The sequence below is a fragment of the Antechinus flavipes genome, chromosome 1 (assembly GCF_016432865.1).
Source record: "Antechinus flavipes isolate AdamAnt ecotype Samford, QLD, Australia chromosome 1, AdamAnt_v2, whole genome shotgun sequence".
Lineage (NCBI taxonomy): Eukaryota > Metazoa > Chordata > Mammalia > Dasyuromorphia > Dasyuridae > Antechinus > Antechinus flavipes.
In genome coordinates, this window is record NC_067398.1 from 427,457,661 (window position 1) to 427,475,765 (window position 18,105).

At 34.4% G+C, this 18,105-nt stretch overlaps 1 protein-coding gene across 1 annotated transcript in view; it reads left to right on the forward strand.

Annotated features, from left to right (window-relative positions):
* The first annotated feature begins 259 nt into the window (after positions 1-259).
* The window catches only part of CDH20 (cadherin 20), a 286,461-nt gene continuing 268,615 nt past the window's right edge, over positions 260-18,105 (forward strand). Inside the window, exon 1 of the mRNA XM_051969897.1 lies at positions 260-767. The gene's annotated coding sequence lies outside the window, so the exon portion shown is untranslated. The remainder of the gene's footprint in view (positions 768-18,105) is intronic.

Sequence of the window (18,105 nt, forward strand, 5' to 3'; positions counted from 1 at the left end):
ACTCCCATCTCCAGTTTAACTCCCCACTTTCAAATCTCCTTATTCTTCCAAACCATAGGGAGGTTTACACGTTGAAATGCACTTACTTTCAATATCTAATTTCTAAAGAATTAACCCATTTTTTGCCTCTCCCTAATCTAAACTGCAGGGTGCCAACTGGACACTAATTGCTTTCATCTGGTGGTGTTCCAGACAGCTCCTCAGAAGGAAGGAGCGCACATTCCTGGCACCAATTGGCTAATTCAATTTACTTCAACAGCATTAGGCTCTGTCAGAATATTCATGAGCAGGAGAATGAGTACCCGTGGCAGCGGCAGGCAGCAGCCACTTAGACTAGGGAAAGAGCAAGGGAGAGGTGGTCGCTGCACCCTGCTCAGGAAGATCTGACTTGGATCACTCTACATCACTATCCCCCTGTTGAGCACCTGGAGACTGGAGAAAAGAGTGACTGAGGCGCTGGTGGGCTTAAAGAACAATTTGGGGATTTCGACCTAACTCTTGATACTTTGCAAAAAATACAGAAGAGCGAGCGTGAGGTGGTGACACTTTTGGCAGAGTGGGAAGTGGGGGCGGGGAGAAGTGAAAACAGAAAGAGAGGGAAAAGGAGAGCAAGAAACAGAAGCGGAAAGGAAGAAACAGAGGAACGGACTTCCCAGAAACAGCTCTCCATGGCGGGTGCAGTGATGTGAAGAGAGCTAGGCGCCCGGGGAGGGAGCCTCCGAGCCGCCGGGACTGAAGGTTTCTGAGGAGTCCACTATCTGGGAGAGGTAACGTCACGGCTTCTGGGGTGTCCGCTTGTCCGGGGTTCAGAGCACAGGAATGGTCAGCTAACATTCCTCTCTATCTGTGTTGGGGACGGAGGAGGTCGCATGGGGTGGGGGGAATGAAGCTGCTCTCGTCATCTGGTACTCTGCGCTGCGGCTACCGCAACTGCCCCAAATGTCTTGAGGTGACAAGTGGGGGGACGATAGTAGATGCTTTGTGGCGACTTCGATTTTAAAGATTTTTTTAAAGAATCTAAAGCGCTTTGTAACCTGGGGAAAGGAAACCGCGGACTGCGCTGTCCCATAGTTGCAGGAGTAAAGGGGGAAAGGAAGGAAGGGGCAGAGTGGACGGTGGGTCGATTTGAATTAAATAAGGGACCTTGAGCTCCCGCAGCACTGAGAGGTGACAGAAAGGAGGCATCTGAGCTCTAGCCTCAACTTTCCCATTTGGCAGCAGCGTCTCCATTCAGCTCACTTGAGGAGCAACGGGCTGCGGCTGAGTCCCGGAGTAGAGCTACATTTAGGGTTGCCCTTCCTTAAAGAAGACGGAGGGAATGAGACCTTCACCCTAAATATAGGTGAAAGGTCCAAGGCAGGAAGTTACTTCTCTTTTGGGCTGTCTGATAAATCAAGTTCCTTGAGTTTGGGAGATGCGATGCCACCCCCATACCTTTTTTATTAAACGGGGTTACCTATAACATGAGGAGGAACAAAATGTTTGTCGTGCACTTTCCGCTTCCCCATCACCTACCGGACATCACCAAACTCCAACTACCATTATACTTTGCTCCTGGTTAAGAAGTCTCCTAGTTGGCGTATGGAGTGGGGGTTATACATGGGAAACTTTCAGGCTAACAAAAGCAAATCTGCTGTGAGTACTAAGCATGCCCAGTGATGATTATTCCACCCGCCCAGAAGCTGGAGCGTTTTTCCAGGTTATCTCGAGTGCTGAAAGGCAAATAAAGAAAGGAAACCTGGGAAGGCGAGAACGCATATTATTCAGGAGGTGAAATGAACTCCAGACAAGAAGCAGAAGATCAGGAATGGGAAAATTGAGGAAAATGGCATCAAATTGGCTCTTACTTTATTTTAGCAAATAAACACAAATGCACAAAACATTCTAAATAAACCATCTAGCATTCCTTCCCATCCCCATCCTTATCTATTTGTCCTCAAGACGCTAATAAATCTACTAGTAGTGAAAATTGTCCCTGAGTAAATGAGTATTTCTCCAGAGTTCACCTCCATTCAACAAAGGCAAAGTTGAAACTATTATGCTGATACTTTTCCAAAACTGATATTCTTTTTCCTAGCTTCTGCCATCCCTCATCAGATTCCTAAATCATTTCCATTACTGATAATTGATTCATAATATTGCTCCCTTTTATTTTCTCCTTTCACCCCTCAGTTCAACCTTAGAGAACTGGAATTTTTACCAAAGGGTCACTGTGACTCTTGCAGTCCAACTGGGCATGCTCACTAGACACAGTGAGCTTTGCTTGAAAATACAGAAGGAAGCCTGTGAATTGCACCTACAGCTTCTTGTCTCTAGAGAATCCTCGTTGCTTTTCAAGCACCCAGAATATATGTGGCAGGAATATATGGCAATTGGAATGGAGTCAGAGCAGTGGTGGTCCTGAGAGCAAAGTATCAAAGTTAACTAAGATGGCCAGAAGTGTGGTAAGGCACACTATCTTTCCCAGTGAGTTTATGCTGCTGTTCCAAAGTTAAAAAAAAAAAAAAAGAATCAAAAAGCACAGTGGGTATAAAATATTATAGACTGTGAAACAGAGTTGGAACACTATGTTTTACTTTATGCTTATGTCACTGACTTTGAGAGTGACCTTTGGCAAGTAATTTTCCCTGTAAGGGTTTCAATTTTCCCCTATTTGAAAAAATACAGTCCATAATCCCTGCCTTTCTAATAGGACTATTGTGAGAAATGCTGAAGATTTTTGTATCAAAAAATGTTTTGAACATTCTTGAAAATGGCTTAATCCATTGTTCCCAGTCCATGAAGAACTTAGTGACAAGTTTGCTTCTCTTGGGGCTAAAGACATTCATTTTTAGTATGCACGTCATGTGAAAGTATAAAATTAAAATGGAAAAGAAAATTACAAACATAAAAATGACTTAGCATTCTTGACATTTTCGTGCATACTTGGAGAAATATTAACTTTCATTTGGGGAGATTTTCTGGGGGATTTAATCAGTGTTTATATTACTGAACCGCCCTCTCTAGTTTTCTCCCCTGTAAAATTTTATGACCCAGTTCTTCCCTGGAAAGCTGAGTGAACGTACTAACCACTCATCACTGAAAGTATAGAAAGTGCAAGAGCTTGAGGTATAGGTATATGTAGTGATGATGTCCATCTCAGGATATCAGAAAATTTATCCTAAATAGGTTAGGGGAGCATTGCACTATGTATATGCAGGGGAGAGAGAAGAAAATCATCATTTGCTCTCTCCAATTCCCCAAATAAAAAAAAAAGGTCAACTCAACATCTTGACAAAAGGAGGCTACCTAAAGTTTTTGCTGTTTTCTTTTTGCCTCTGGTTATCTGTCAGCCTATCAAGAGTGAACTTTGGGAAGTTTTGACTTTGACTATATATATATATATATATATATATATATATATATATATATATATATATCTGTCTTAAGTGAAATATATATATATATATATATCTGTCTTAAGTGAAATAGAAATCCTCCAAAGCTCTACACATTCCATTATTTACCTGTAATTTTTTTTAATACTCAAGTTTTGTGAAGACTTGCAGCTGTCTTTGGGTTTGAGTAAATAGTTTTAAATAATAAAACAAGCTATTGAAAAATATGCTGAGAAAAAGTAGATATATTATGCCCTAGTGGAGAAGTTATTGAACACCTTTGAGTTAGAAAATGAGTAGTTTGGCAGAGTAGAAGTGATTCCCTTGAGCTTTCTCTACAAATAAACCAATGGTGGTATTTTTCTTTCCTTGATAGTTGTGGGCAATGTTTGGTTAAGTATTTTTACAATGTTGGACCTAAAATAGGTTTTGCCGGGTGTTACTCTATGGAGTGAGGAAAAATGTAAAAAGATACGGAAGGAAGAGGCCCAGTGGATAGAACATAAATCAGTCACAATATATGGGGGGATGATGAGAATAGGTCTTTTCACCCTAAAAAATGCCCACTTTGGAAGAAAAAGAAGGCTGATTATTGGCATCCAATGCTGAAACCAAGGCAGCTGATACTGAGACGAGCCAAAGGGTGCAGTTTTTCTTAGTTTAGAAACAGCAAGACAGCCTCTGCCAAAGATCGCTGTAAACACTGAATAAAGATTTCATTGTGGGTTGGTGTGACTAGAATAATTAGACAGTTAATTGTTCATTCTGATCTAGCAGTGCTATAATCACTAGTGCACAGTAAAAAAAAAAAAATGAGAGTGAGAGAAAAATAGAAAAGTAACATTTATCACTTTTATCTTCACTTGTTTTACTCTACAAGTACTTTAGAAAAGCTCAAATGAGTCCTGGTCTGTTTTAAAAGGCAGTATCCATACAAAATGGTCACATGGAATTGAGCTATTTCTCTGCCATTTTTTCCCTTCAAGTTTCAGTCTGAACATAGTTAAGTGAGAGTGACTCTGTTTAGGATGTTTGGGCTTCCTGGTTTTTTGCTCCTGTTTCCATAAGATGGAAAATTTCAACTATGAGCAATTAATAAATATTAGTTATAGTTGTACTTTAGTGACACTTCAGCAGGAATAAAAACAAATAGTATAATTTCTAATGTTGCTTGAACATTTCAAACAACTATACAAGATTTTTTTTCTTAGCAATAAATCCTTTCTTTTCAATGTTTTTGTCTGTTATTTTTTTGTTGTGTTTTTACTTCAAAAGAAATTGATTGTAGCAGTTACTCTTCCACACTAAATTGGAGAAATAATATTCCCTATATCTCTTAGAGCTGCTTTAATGACAAAAGGATTTTAGAAATAAAAATAGCTTAATATAGTCCCATTATCAGCAATAAATCATGACATTGATATTAACTAAAAGATAGCTAAGATGCTACTGTCAGACTCTTTTCTACATAGGCTATGAAGAAATAGAAGGGGATATTGGATAGAAGGAGAAATAGAGAGCTCCCAACATATAAATATCCCAAGTATAAGTATCAGAGAGAGAGGAAATGATAAATTCTATATCCCCTGAATCTTGATAGACATTGAATTCTGATTTACATATGAACATGTTGGTAAGAAGTGTTCAACTTTAAATCAATAAAAATAATACCTGTAAATATTGATGCTAAATCTTAATTCTTCTGAGAAGAAATCCCTATGCTATTGGGAAAGATGAATTGACTGTCAATGTCAATGCCAATGAACTTATAGTAAGGAAAGGATAAGAGAAATTTGCCATATCTCTGATTCTTGAAGCATATGTCCTATCTTTGTGTGAAAGGTATAAAAGTATATTGCTAAATCTTCACATTCTTTCATCTGACACTCAAAGAAAGTAATCAAGAAGGCAGAATAGTTTATTGAAGGGAAAAAGCACAATATAACAATTGGCAAAAATAACAATTTCCAAAGAACAAATTATATACAATGCTTCTTGTAATTTAAAAATTCTAAAACACATTGCCAAGCTAAATTCTAGTAATATACCATTCTAATAGGAAAGTTAAAATGTCATTGTTTTAATTACTACTCATGTTTTACTAAATAGTCTTCCAAAACCAACTGTCGAGCTCTAGTAACAGTGCAGTCTAGTTAAGGACACTTTTGGTTTTATATGGATTAACACAATTTTAGAATATTAAAAGCAGAGGTTTGCCAAAAGTTCTTTTCAATATATAAATGATCTAAGCAACCTCAAAGAATTTTTTTTAATCAAAAAAGAATTCAGAAAGAATTACAAAAAAGGCTAGCACTTGGTACACAAATACATCCCTAAGCTGGCAATGTAGGTACTGGCAGGGAAAATGGTGGCAACACTAGCCAGAGAGGGCAGAATTGTACAGGAAAATTGAAACCCAAAAGTGAGAGGTGACATTGGTCACACCCCATCTCTTTAGTATGTAAACAAAAAGGAAAGGATGGTAAGATAAATATATGATACACAAGAGAATCTCACCTTTTTTCAAGATCTTTGACAGCTTCAATCAAAATCTGATTCATTTTGCAAACTCTTTGAGGGCAAAGACAATAACCCCTTATTTTTGGAATCCACTAATTAAACTAGGAAAACATTTTGAATATTTTATTGTAAATCAAAACTGAATCTAATCATATTGGCAGATTCAAAAGACTTTACACTACTCTCAGTACTGTATATTGTTACTATCTACATTCATGGAAGATTGTTGTATTTTTTCAAATGATGAAAAGCAAGAGAGATGTAGCCCTGACAGACAATGAACATCATAATCATTTGTATTAGACTATCATGGGACAGGAGAAAATGATTGCTTCAGTTGCAAACCCCTGTTTGATTTCTTTTCCATTGAGTTTTACTTAAATGCTGAATGTGCTATTGTACAGAAAAGTTGTTTGAAATGCACACTACATCTCCATAATAAAATTGCATTGTCACAGATACAATTGTTATTCATAACAAGTAATCGGAGAAACAGATTCCATCCTTTTAAGTACTGAGTCTCAGTCAAGCCAATTATGACTAAATTACTGCATGTTCTCTGCTGTATCAACTAATTAAAGGGTAATTAATAAAATGATAATTTCATTCCATGGCAATGCCTACATCTGGTTGTCATAGAGGAGTTTGTTTGTCATGTGGTTAAATGGTCAGACCCTACAATATGTGACTACAAGATTTTGTGCACCTGTCAGGACAAGAGGAATTTAACCTTTAGGTACCTTTAATATCAATTACGTTATGCTTGCTATTAGTTGCTTAATCTTCCTATTTACTTTGTTCCATAACTTAAAAAAATCAATATTAATAAAGCATTTAAAATTTGAAAAAGACTCATAAAAGAAAGGACAAAATGATTAGTTCATTGGCCTTGTAGGCTTTTTTTTTCTTTGTTTGTTTTCAGGTTTGACCTAAGTCCCAAGGATAAGATGGCCCTTGCGAATTTCCTAGTGGATGGATGGTACATGGTGTAAAGTGTTAGTATAATTGGAAGTTTCTAATCAAGAGAAAACCAGGATAGCATTAGCACAGAGATTCAATTATTCCTTATTCCCAGAGAGAGTTGTTTTCAAGTATTAGAGTTATAGTCAAATCAGCATGGAGAAATCTACATTGCAGCCTTCTTGCCCTATAGCCAACATGTTTGATTATGACCAAAGTCTAATTTTCAAAGTTCCCATTTTGGATAAATTAAGAATCACAAAATGATTTTTTAAAATCTCCTTTTTTGTGTTGTAGTAATCTATGTTTTGCATGGATTTTACATTTATATGTTAAAGTTTTATAAATATTGATTTATATATGTGTATATACACATATACATATATATATATATATATATATATATATATATATATAAAATCTCCAAAATAAATGTACATGTAGATAACATTTCCTTACAATTGTTTAATTAACTTTTACACACAAAATGTGTTTCTTCCTTTGAACTCTTTAGTGGATCATCCCTTAAAATTATTTTGCAGCTGCTGTATGTAATGTTTACCAGAAACTAAAAATAAATCACATCGGTTTTTCTAAATTCAACAAAAAACAAATGTTGTTTAATATGAATAATTATGGAAACATAATAATGGAGACATCAAGAAATGTGTGGCAATGAACACTTTTATATTTGTATGACATTTGATCATTTTCCATGCAAGCATTTTGAAAAAGTATTGGAGTAGTGTTCATAGTAAGTTCATGGATTGAGTTCTTGAAAACTTCATTGTTCATTTATTTCTGTGGCATTTGTCTCATGTTCATTATACTCTAGATTTTACTATTTCCTTTGTAGGAAGGACTATGATTACACCCTCATGTACATACACATATCTTTGAGAAGATGTATATAAATACATGGCCTCTCTCCTCATTTTTGTTAAAATATAAGTGACTGTGATTTATGTTATTTGGCATTTTTCAATTTAGATACAGCTTATGAACATCTGGAAAATATTGTAAAGTATTTGAATTTTTAATGCGGATTACCTTTTTTTTCAATAAAATTAGACTGAGGGAATTGAGTATATGTGAGTCAACAAGATGCAATGACTTCTTCAAAAGTAGACCATGATTTCTATATTTCATTGGCACATAGTGTCTACAGCAAAAATGTGCTAGTTCTCATTGCATTGTCTCATTGGGTAAATCACACATGGATTATTATGTTCAATGATACTGCTCTATGTTAAGGATATCAATAAATTAGAGTATTTTCAGAGAAAAATGACAGGGTAAAAAGGATTCTTAAAGCCCTGTCATATGAGGAATAATTGAAAAAATTGGAGCTAAGAAGTCTGAAACTGAAGAGGTTACTGATAATATGAAGATCCTTAATAGCTGACTTCAATCTTTTTTTTTTAAGGATTGTCATGTGGCTAAATAATTTACCTTCATCTGTATAAGATTAAGAAAATACAACCCTAAACCAAAGGGTTTACCCAGAGGCAAATTATAATTCAATTCAATATAATTTTAAATAATTGGAACTATTCAATTAAGCAATATAGCCTTTATTCATCACTGGAAGTGTTCAATTACAGGCTTGATCCCTTGTCCTGCATGAATTTGAAGGTTAGATTAAGATGACCTCCAAGTTTTCCCTTCTAAGATTCCACGGAATTGTTAGAAATAAATATTTTCTTAACAATTTATTTTAGCTCTTGTTTTAGGAAACAAAGAAGTTATCATTATACCTATTCTGTGTATTAATAAGCAAGATTTCTTAGGGTTATCCCTAAGAATAAAAACTTTAGACTTATAAACAAAATTTTCTAACATAAAATGCTAATATCTTAGTGCTGGTATTTTCTTTCTTTTTAAAAAGTTATTTATTCACTATTTTTCCCAATTACATTTAATGCATTTTTTCCAATTCTTTTTAGAACTTTTGAGTTCCAGTTTCTCTCTCTTATGGACACCTCTATCCCCCATTAAGAAACTATATGTGAAATTATGCAAAACATTTCTATAAAAGTCATGTTGTGAAAGAAAACACAGATCTCCCACCCTGATTGGGGGAAAAAAAAAACTAAGAGAGACAGAGACAGAGACAGAGACAGATAGAGACAGAGAGAGAGAAAATGCTTCAGTCTGTATTCAGACACAATCAGTTCCTTCTCTAGGTATGGAAAGGATTTTTTCAACAAAAATCCTTCAGAGTAGTTGCGGATCATTGTACTGCCGAGAATAGCAAAATCATTTATAGCTGGTCATCAGAACATTGCTATTACTTTGTATACAGTACATTTTCCTTTGCTTGAATTCATGGAGGACTTTCCAGGTTTTTCCTTAGAGCATCCTGCTCATCATTTCCCATAGAACAATAATATTAAATCACAAACATGTACCACAATTTATTTAGTCATTCCCCAATTAATGGGCATACCCACAATTTCTGTTTGTTTTTTTTTTTTGTTTTGTTTTTTGTCTCAAAAAGAGAGCTGTGTTTATATAGATAAATACACACACATACATATTGGTCATTTCCTTTTTAAAAAAATCTCTTTTGTTATTCATGCCCAGAAATGGTATTGTTAGATTAGAGGATATGCTTGATTTTATAACACTTTGGGCATAGATCATATCTTTTAGTCATTTATCAATTGGGGCACAGCTCTTATTTTCTTTATACATTTGACTCAATTCTCTCTATATTTGAGAAATTAGGCCTTATCAGAGAAACATGCTTCATATAATTTAATACTATCCCCCCCATTTATTCTCTTTTTTCACCCTGTCTGTCCTCAAAAATGTTTTGCTACTGACCACTACCTTTTACATATTCCTTCACTTTTATCACCCTCCTTGCTTTCTGTATCCCATTCCCCTCCTATTTTCCTTCAGAGAAATAGTTTTCCACACCACTGCAAATATGTATGTTATTTTCTCTTTGAGCCAGTTCTGATGAAAGATCTAGTTATAAGATTTGTTAAAGCAACAAAGTCCTGCTTTGCTGGCATGGGGGCGGGGGCGGGGGCAGCTTGTGCTGGGATTGCGTACTGGACTTCCATCCTGTTGCCAGGTCTTTTCTGCTGGACTTCTAAGTCCTGTTTAACTGTCTCTGGTCTGAGAAGTCTGGAAACCACTGATTCAGCGGTTCACTAGAATTTATCCTGCTTTACTGGAGTGAGGTCAGGGATAGGACTGGATTCAGGAGTGAGATTGCACTAACGGGGTCTTCACTGGGACTGCATGCATCAGGGCTGCATCAGGACTCTCATCCTGATGTACAGATCTTTTCTGCTGGCCTTTTAAGTTGTTTTCTGCTGGAATATGTTCTACTCTGCTTTTTGGGGTATTCTGACACTCTAAATTTTGTTTAGAGTCATTATTTGAAAGAATTTTGGAGAAAGATTAGATTAGTTCCTGCCTTTACTCTTCCACCTTTGGCTCCACTAAATGATATTTTTTACTATCAAAAAATGTTTTAATTAAAGTCAGTTTTAGCATTACAACAAATAGGTATATTTGGAATAATAATCTTTGAGAAGTCATTACAAAATAACATATTTGTCATTTCATCACGTCAATGGAATATTTCATAATGCTAAGTATTTGCTAATCAAATTATTTATAATCAATATAATTCAAAATTATTTGTCATTTATTTGTGCTTTGTCCTTAAATACACTTAATGGATTTCTTCATTGTACTACCATCTACATTGTCTCATTTAGTTTTCCTCGCAATCCTGTCAGGTAGACAAATATAACTATTATCATCTCCATTTTCCAAGTGAAGAAACATAAAATTAAGTTAACTTGCCCAATATAACACAAAACATTGATGATAAAACTAGAAATAAGGCATTTGTGGTAAAAGCAGAAATAGAATTCATTGCTTTTTCCCATAACCCATGTTATTCCTTGTACACAGAATAATCTTATTGAATAATAATTGAAGGTTCTAGACATGATGCTTAAGATATCTTACATTTAAGTGGAAAATAGATATATCAGAAGCAGTACAAAGTCTTTTTTTTTTAACTTTCTTTGCTTTTGAAAATATATTACTTTAGTATATCTTTAAATAGTTTGGATGTACACATCCAGAGAAAGAACTTTGGAGACTATTTGATGTAGATCAAAGCATACTATTTTCACTTTAAAAATATGTTTTTTGTCTTTCCTTTCTTAAAATTTTCCCACTTTTTCTGATTCTTCTTTCAAAATATGACTAATATGGAATTACGTCTAACACAATTGTACATGTATAGTTTAAATCAGATTGCTTGTTGTCTTGGGGAGAGGGTTAATGAAGTAAGGAAGGGAATGGGGGGGATTTGGAAGGCAAAATCTTAAAAAATGAATGTAATTGGGGAAAAAGTAAAATACTATTAAAGCCAAAAAAGAGTTTGAATAAAATACTCTTTAAAATAATTTTAGTGAATAGTTACAGATAAACTATTCTTATAGATAATAGAACTTAGAACAGGAAAGGATCTCACTTTTGCACTTTACAATGAGGAAACTGAGGTCCATAGAAAGGGAGTGACTTGCCAATGGTCACACAAATAGTATCACTCAAGATTTGAAATGTCTTCAAGAAGTTGAAAATAAGATAAATAAGAAGAGTATTTAATTGATAGTTTCAAATCAGCAGATTCACATGATCTATATCTTAGAGTTCTTAAAAAAAACTTACCAAAAAAACTTTCAGAAATGATTGCTGAAGTGCTCACACTCATCTTTGAAAGACTGGAGAATAGAAATGTTACAGAAAGATTAAAGAATGACATATTGTGTTATTTTCAAAGGGAAGGGGGAGAGACTGCAATTATGCAGCTTGACTTTCTAGAAGTATCCTCAAAAGTATTATTAAAGAAGTGATTAATAAAAATCTAGAAAGTGAATAAGTAATCAAAAAGAGCTAACATAATTTCTCAAGACCATACCATGGAAAACTAAATACTCCTATTTTTTGACAAGGATTGATGAATCAAAAGAATGTGATAAACATAGTTTACCTAGTTTTCATAAAAAACATTTGATAGTCTCTCATACTATACTTGTGGACAAAATGGAGAAAAGTTGAGTAGATGATAGTAATGTATTTCAATAAGTACTTATGAAATTCTTTGACAAATTGGACATAAAGAATAATCACTAATGAACTGATGTCAACTGAGATAGAGATTACCATCAGAATGCCCCCTCAAATCTGTTTTTGTTTATGCTATTCAGTGTGTTGTTCAATATGTGAAAAGGCTTATATCAATCAGTCAAACAATAAATATTTATTATGTACCTACTATTTGCCAGGAACTATATATACTAGTTGGAGTTACAAAAAGTAAAAAGAAAGATAGTCTCTCCCCTAAAGTTGCTTAAAAACAAAAAGAAAAAACAACATATAAAAGTAAGCTGAAAATAGGGATTGGGAAGAAGGGGAAGAAGGTAAGAACACAGGAAATGATAGAGGATTCCAAAGGATTGGAGATATAGATGGGAAATGAAGACATTTCTTGCTTGATCCCCTTCATGTATGGAGGTTTTGAAATTCATGGGTATGCCCTTTAGTGAGAAGAACAGAAGGCACTGATAAGGAGTGATTACCAAAGTTGATTGAGTCTTGCAGAACAATAAGATTTCCCAGTACAAGGATCCTGGGAATAGAAATGGGAAACATATCACATTTACAGATTTCACAAAGTTGGGAAAGGCCAGAAATTGGAGGAAAGAAGTAGGGATCCAAAATTTGGAAAAAAAATATTCCTGAAAGATTTGAATGATTGACTAAATGTAATTAAATTCAAAAGTGAATTTAATAGAAATAAAGTCTTACAAAAAATCAACAAATCTCCCCAAAATCAACTTCTAAAGTAAAAAAAAATGAAGTAAAAGTATGACTATGCAATTATATACAACTTTACAATAATCCATATGAATAAAATATGGAGAGTTTAGTGGAATCCAAATTCAATAAGAATTAAATTAATATGGCAGTCTACATATCCAAAACAATATTGAAGGGAGGAAACAAGAGCCCACTATGTGCCAAATAGTGTGCTAACAATTAGTATCTCATGTATGTAATCAATACAATAATCAGTAAGGCAGGAATTATTCTTATCCCCATTTTATAAGTGAAGAAACTAAGACAAATGGAAATTAAGTCATTTGCCAAGATCTTCACAATTAGTAAGTATCTGAGACAAGATTTGAATTCAGATATTTTTGTTCATTTGTTTTCTGTTGCTGTTTCTATTTTTGTTTTTGTTTTTGTTTTTTACTCTAGGTTTGATATTCTATTCACTGTACCACCTAGCTAACTAGCGTATATAAAGAGAAACACAAGGTCTAAAATGAAATATGTAAATTGCTCTGTTGTGAAGTAAAATGGGCAGAGCCTATTTAGGGTACTATTTTCAGTTTCGGGATGTTTTAAAAGGATGTTGAAAGAAATCTGCCATATAAGACATAGATATTTTTGAAAAGTAATAAGGAACGAAAGAGGGACTAGAAGATTTTTAAAAAGGAAAACTTTTCCACTTTAAATTCTGGCCAATGAACTTGACTTCAGCTTTTAACAAAATTCAGGATGTGTTCAATTCTAATGAGATGGCTGGTGAATACCTAAAAGAGAAAGCAGTAATCACAGAAGGTGAGCATGATACTTCATGACATCCTGAGTTTTGTAGTTCAGAGATTTGGGACTTTTACCATTTTGAATCATGTCTGGGAGTTCTCAAGGGAATATACCTGTAGTCTAAGAGAAAGGAATGGGAACTATAAAATTTGATCTGCAGCAATAGCAATAGGGACAGAGTGTCCCCAACTACCACTTGGGGATTAAAAGAACTAAGATAGAAAGAGCCTGAAAAGAGAAAGTGGAAAAAAAAACTGAACTTGGGCAGAGAACAAAGATTCCAGATGGTCATTGAGCCTCTATGGACATCTCAAAACATAAGAATTACACTGAAGCTAAAGATTGTACCCATCTCTTCAAGAAATGAGGGAAATTACACTAAAAAAGTTTGATTATTTCTTTTACCCATTATTCCTCCTTGCTGTGCTTTTTCAATAAGAGATACTAAACATCTCTGGTTTCTTCATAAAAATATGTTTCCTGTGTCCAGATTTTTATCATAAACACAAAGAGTATTGGAGTTAGGCAGAGGTAAATACATATTTATATTAAATTAGCAAGCTGAACATCTTTCTATATGTTAGGAGAAAGAGAAAGAAAAATATATACACACATAGATATATATATCATATATGAATTATGTATATATGAACATATATGTACATACCTGTATATACACATATGTACATATACATTCATATATATATATATATAATTCATATATACACAATATGAGTATGTATCTATTTTTATTAAGAATTTACAATGTTCTTGACACTGTGGCAAACACTAGAGATATAAATACAAGCCAGTCAATCTTCTAATGGAGCAAGACAACGCATAAATGAAAGCTTAAAAGTAAGGAGGTTACCTTAGCATATAGATACAGCACTGTTCCTGCAGTCCAATAGTTTAATGCCAGCCTCAGAAACTTATTAGCTATGTGATAATGGATAAGTCACTTAATCTTTCTTTCTATTCCATCCATTATAAAATGGGATAATAATAGCACCTATTTAATAGGATAGTTGTAAAGATCAAATGACAATATTTGTAAGGTGCCTAGTATATTGTAGGCATTTAATAAATGTGTGTTTCCTTTCTTTCCTTGTAACTTGAACTGTGTGGTGTGAAGATGGCCTTGGATTATCTTAACTGGAAGTTCTATGACCATATTCACACTTTTTTTCCCCCTAATATAAGCTTTGTAAAAATAAAGAAATATGCCACATGAACCTGAAGGCTATTATGTTGCTCTGCTCTTAAAAATGAATTAGTTGTTTCAAAAGGGTGTGACTGATGAAATCTCCAGAGAGCAAAAGGGTAGGAAAGAGAGGTTAGTGGTCAGAGAAAAAACATACCATCTCCCCCCAAAAAAACTACTCCATAGGGAAAAAATAGGAAAAGCCTGGGAAAGATTCAGTTCTGCTCCTACCCAGCTTGGAGGAAAAACATAAAGGATTTATTTCTGGCCAACTGTCTGCCACAACAACATTTACTGGTATTATAGTTTGATAAAATTGCTTATGATATTCTTGTGGAAAAGATGGATATTTGATCTGACAATGGTAAAATTAGATGGATTTGGAAGTAGTCAAATGGTAAGATCCAAAAGTCATCAATAATTCAATGTCATTTTAGGTGGAAGTCTACAGTAGAATGACCCATAGATGTGTACTTTTTAAGATTTTATTAATTATTTGGATAAAGGCAGAAAGCATGTTTATCAAATTTGCAGAGAGAGACCCAATTTGACATACTGCACTAGGACAGCAACCAACTTATCTTGTACTGTTGTTTCCTTCCAAATCAAAACATGTGTGCAGTAGTACTAAGCACAATATTATTTGAAACAATACTGACATGCTTGAAAGTGGAACTATAATGAGAAAGAGCTTTGAATTCATGATATATAGAGAGCCACTGAAGAAGTTTAGGGTGTCTATCTTAGAAAAGAAAAAAATTAGGTAGAAACATGTCTAAATTCTTGAAGGGTTGTCATCAAGAATAATGGTATCAAACTCAAATAGCAATGGGAACCATTAATACTTCCATAAAGTTCTTTTGCTTCAGCTGCATATTGACTTAGTTTTTAGATGCAACATTATGTTTTATTATTTTTTATTTTGTTAAATATTTCCTAGTTATAGTGTAATATGTGTCCTGAATATTCCAGAGTATTATGGACCTTATGGGCCATATGTTTAACATCTCTGATGTTAAAGAAAGATTAGACTTGTTTTGCTCATTTCCAGAGGGTAGAATGAAAGGCAAGAAGAGATGACTTAATTAGACATAATTAGAAAACAAACAAATTTCTAATAACATTTATGATCAAGACTATGAAGTTGGGCATTTGGCAATTTCTTGATTTTCAGATTATCTTTCTAAGACTACAAGGATAAAAACGATTAAAAACTGAGTTTTGCATAGTTTTGCAAGACTACCACTATATTTACCATCATTAACATTGACTTAGTTGAAAACTTCTATTTTTCCAAATTAAAGCCGATGACTTTGAGCTTCCATAGGAATCATTACTTTTCTTGAAATTTGAATTTCCAGGACAAAAGCTGCTCATCTAAGTATAAAGATCTAAACACCCTTCAAAGATGTTTTGGTTGATTTGCTATTTTGGATTAGCTACATGATGCAAACCATCAACCTGAACAAATAGTAGTCAATATATTGTCAAGTGACCAAAATGTATTTTTTTGCTAATTTCTCATGCCTTTTATCTCCATCATGTAGCACAGCAGTTTGTGTATGCAGAGAACGGGTCTAATAAATGTGTACTAGATTAGATAAGAATGATTGATTTTAATGCTACAAAAAGATGTTCTATAAGTTGTAGAATTGGAACCTAGGTCTTTAAGCTATTAAAGAAGATAATGTTTTAATTTTTTATGGATGGATGCAGGAAATTGCTCATGGTCACAGCTGTTTAGAAAACAGACATGCCTCTCATAGCAGTTGTTATCAAGGGCTACAGAATAATGCATCTATGGTTACCTTCCTTTTCAGATTATCTTCATAAGATAAACTTGACTTCAGACTACTGTCAAAAGTGGAGTTCTAGAAATGGTTTTGCCAGAAAACACTGGATAAGCCTCTTTGCTAACACTTAGTTAAAACACTTTATAGCTACAAATTAAATCTGGTGACTTTGATCAGCTACAGGTAACCGTTCTTTGTTCCCACTGTTTAAGCATCTAAGCTGAAAAGGGCTTTTAGTAGCTGCTGTAGCCATTGTGTTCCCTTGCACATTTTACACTTTGTTGAAGTCCATAGTGTTTAGCATTCTTGGGAACCATCAGCATTGGAGCTGGAGGGGGTCAAGCCACTTATCATCTGACTTAAAACAGCATTTTAGGCAGCTCACTGCGGGGTAGTTGTTTTGCCAAAAGGCAGGAGGCATTGCAAAGATCCATGCTTGCAGAGCTGAGAGGAAAGCCTGTTTCCTCAGCTGTCAATGATTGGTGTCTTCTACTCTTAATGAAGTAGTTGTGTGCCTCATGTTCACAGCTAGTCCAGGCACATGTCGAAAATAACTGGCTTGCTGAGCTTCTTACCATAACATTTACTCATCAGGGCACCATTTCACGATGTCAAATTGTTACTTGAAGAACGTTTATATGACTTTGTGAAGTGGAATTGAGATTAGAACACTAATGTTTTATTCACAGGTTTTCCTCCAGATTTTTACTTTATTTCTTAGGGGAAACCTTCATTTTTTCCCCTTAAAGTGTCCTTGAAGTGAAAATTATTCCCCACTGTGTACCAAGATATCTTTTTAGTTGAAATGTCCCAGAGTAAATACCTCTATCAAGCTAAGATATATGAAAGAAGATGGGGAAAATAATGAAGGTAAGCTTTAAATGGTGAAGAATCTCCCCAGGATGTCATAGATGGCAATTCTTTTTAAGGATGTGGGACAAGAAGAGTTTGGAAAATGCTCCTAACAGAGAAGAGTTCCACTTTATTCAGGATTTACAAGCACAGGATAGAAATTAAAGGACAAAGAGCTTCTATTAGCATTCAGAAATGCAACAAATAAGTAAAGAATACTATTGCTGCCATTTGATGCTAGGCTTCTCAAGCTTCTTGGGTAAATAAAAAAGCCACTGGTGTCTATGTCTACCTTGGTCTATAGTTCTGTGAGTGGAATGTAACCAGAAATTCTGTTTCTATGAGACGGCAATAACAAGACAGCTTTCACAACTGGAGCAAGTGGATATGATATATGACAGAGGAGTGAGAAAAAGCACTCTCATTTTTTTCTGTTTTCTCCAGGCCCTCATGATGGAATTCTGAGTCTGTTCCCCATAATATATCAGCTTTAAATTAAAGAGATGTGTCAACTTTGATCCTTCAAACTAGACTTGGCCAACAGGTGCTGATAATACTTTCCATGGGAACCAGATTAAAATACAATTGAGAAATAGTATACAAAATGAATTAAACTACAATAAGACACAGATTATATTAATAGATAATTTTCCAAGTCCATATGTAGTCTACAGGGATCTTTATGTACATTTAGTGGACCTCTTTTTGATGCTGAACCATTACATTTTAAATAAGATACCAAAAAAAA